A 3,096-nucleotide genomic window follows, 5' to 3' on the forward strand; every position below is an offset into this window, starting at 1 on the left:
CCTACCAGTGCATTATTCTCTGAAAGTCTTGAGGATGACACTCTGGACTGGTATTCTAATCTGAAACCTGAAGAAATGAAGACTTGATTGGATTTATCTATGAATTTCGTGAGACAATATGAATACAACTGTGAACTTGCGTCAACAAGGACGATACTTGAAAGGATCAAGAGGAAACCATTGGAAGACCATAAGATATTTATTAAACGTTGGAGAAAGTTTGCTGCAAAGGTAGAACCTCCCATGACCGAAGAGGAAATTGTCTGCACATTCATTAAAACTCATGATCCATCGTACTTCGAGGAGATTTTTCGTATGATTAGGTGTTTATTCACAGCTATTATTGACAAGTTGGAAGAATTTGATGAGTTCGTCAAGGTAGGAAAAATAGTTAACGTGTCAATGTTGAAGTTGCAATTAGAAGCCATGCAAAATCAGAATAACAGTAAAAAGAAGCCCCAATTCAAGAAGAAAAAAGGAGAAGCTGTTTTTGTATGGGATCAAGAACCTTCGACTAGACCTAGATTTCAATATCGTTCACCTATTCATCTTCCTATTTGTACCACCCAAACCCCCCGCCTGTTTATCACACTACTGTCAACAATTCTCGTTCTCGACCCAACTACACAAGTATACCCACACCACCTTTTCTGATTTCTCAACTAAACCTACAAAATCGACCCCGACCCCCTTATAACCCAAGACCTATTCCACCAAGTAACCAAATCTACAACTATACTCAAACCAATGAAACCTAAAATCAAAATCAGTATCGAACCTTCACTAATTTGGGTCTTCTCGACCAATTATATGAGCAACTTAAAACTACTGGTAAAATTGGCATCGTGCCTCCTAAACCTACCCTAGGGGTGTTCTTGCTGATTATAATTCTCAAGCCATCTGTGCCTATCATTCTGGGAGCCCCGATCACTCTACTGTGAATTGTTAAACATTAAAGCATAAGATTTAAGACTTGATTGACGCCGGTGTTATAGTTCTAAGAAGAAGAGGTGAGCTTGGGCCAAATGTCAGCAAAAGTCCTCTTCTTGAACATAAGAAAACTGTATGGGCTATTACCACTGATGAGGAATTCGAGAAAACTGCCCAATACATTGTGGATGAGAATGAAGTAATTGGAAAAGTTGAAAAATCTTTTATACTGGAAGAAGAACTTTTGGAAACTAATGGAAATCCTTTCATCTTGGATTTGCCGGAACCTGTGGTACTTGAATTTCTGAACAATCACCTATTCACAACTTGCAAGAAGTACGATGGAATTATAGTGAGCCCGCTCTATTGATTGGAGATGTCGAGATACCGAAGGAGGAGGTGGCTATTGTCATTGAACCTGGAAAGATAATGGATGAGTCTGAAATCTTGGCCAATCAAAGGTAAAGGAGAATATTCTGCAGTCTAAGCCAGCTGTCATTGAAAAGGAAGCACTGGATTTTCTTAAATTGCTAAAGAGGAGTGAGTATAAGGTCGTGGAACATTTGGATAAAATGCTTGCCCAAATTTCTATTCTAAACTTGCTTTTAACCTCCGAGCTACATAGAGAGGCACTGCCTAAGGTTTTGAGTAAGGCTTGAATACCAAAAAATATTTCAATTAACAAGTTCACTCACATTATGGAGAATGTTCTGACTGCCAATCACATAACCTTTTCAGATGAAGATTTAACTTCTCTAGGGATTGGGCATAAAAGGCATTGTATATCTCAGTGAGGTGTAATGGAAAATTACTGCTAAGAGTTTTGATAGATAACGAATTCGCTCTAAACATATGCCCATGGAATACTCTTATGAAACTTGGATTTCCAGATGCTAGAATGCCACTATCTGCAACCATAATAAGATGATTTGACGGAGTTAGAAGGGAATCAATGGACGAAGTTGATTTAGTACTAGAGATAGGACTTGCCCAATTTCAAATGGTTTGCCAGTCATGGACTATTTGAGTGTTTATAACGCTCTATTTGGACGACCTTGGATCCATACTTCTAGTTCCATTCCATCTTCTCTGCATCAAAAGATGAAATTTATTGTCAATGATCAACTTATCACTATATTCGCCAAGCATGATTGTACTATGATCATTAATTTTAAGTCAAAGGCGAAGAATGGTAGAAAAATTTTAGTTTCCTCCCATCATGTGGTTGACATTGTATCCGTAGGTTGGTATCTAAAGAAAATTCATTGACGAAGACAGACCTACCAGAAGCTAGTGTTATGATGGTTAAGGAAATGATACAAGGGAAATTTGAATTTGGCAAAAGTTTGGGGCAAAATTTGCAAGGTATCTTGGAGCTTATAGAATTTTTTGCGAAGAAAAATACATTTGGATTAGGATTCCAACCAACCGCTAAGGACAAGAAGGAGATGTAAGCTCATAAGAAAATGAAAAATGAAGAAAAGTAGATTGCCATGAGTATTCTGCCGCTATGCTACACCTTTCCTTGTCCATCAGGGATAATCCTGTCTAAATTAACGGAAGAACGCCAGACTGAAGAGTTTGACATAGGTCTGTCCAATCTATTTGTTGGAGTCACTTATAAGGATGAGCCACCAAAAGACGTGAAATTTCAAACCATCCCTAAAGGAGCCATGAAAAATTAGACTGCTGGTTACCTTCCCTTTCGAAGGGAATTTTCGTAAATTTAGGGGATTGTTTTTTGCCATAATCCATATCAAAGACTACTTTGTTCTAGTTATTTGTTGTTTCTGGCATTATGTTAATATGTGGTTTGCTTAAACAAACCTTTGTTCCCACTATATAGTTTCAGTGGGAGTGCGTTTGTTTTTAAATGACGTTTCATTTTGCAAAGGACTTGTCCTAGTTTAAGTGTCTATATGCTCTATCACATCAATGAAATGGAAGATTTTGTTTGTTCTTTTATTATTTTTACAACTTATTTATTGTGCATGTTTTCTTTATTTTCAGATGGCCGAAAATGAAATCGTTTGACCCTTCGGATATCACCCTTCTAAAATTCAATGATTGCAAACTCAATATCTCTCACGAATTTGAAATTACGAAATCTAAAATTCAAAACGAGAGGGATAACGAGGAAGAATATGAGTCTATTTCAAAAATTCT

The sequence above is a fragment of the Coffea arabica genome, chromosome 4c (genome assembly GCF_036785885.1).
Source record: "Coffea arabica cultivar ET-39 chromosome 4c, Coffea Arabica ET-39 HiFi, whole genome shotgun sequence".
NCBI classification, from domain to species: domain Eukaryota; kingdom Viridiplantae; phylum Streptophyta; class Magnoliopsida; order Gentianales; family Rubiaceae; genus Coffea; species Coffea arabica.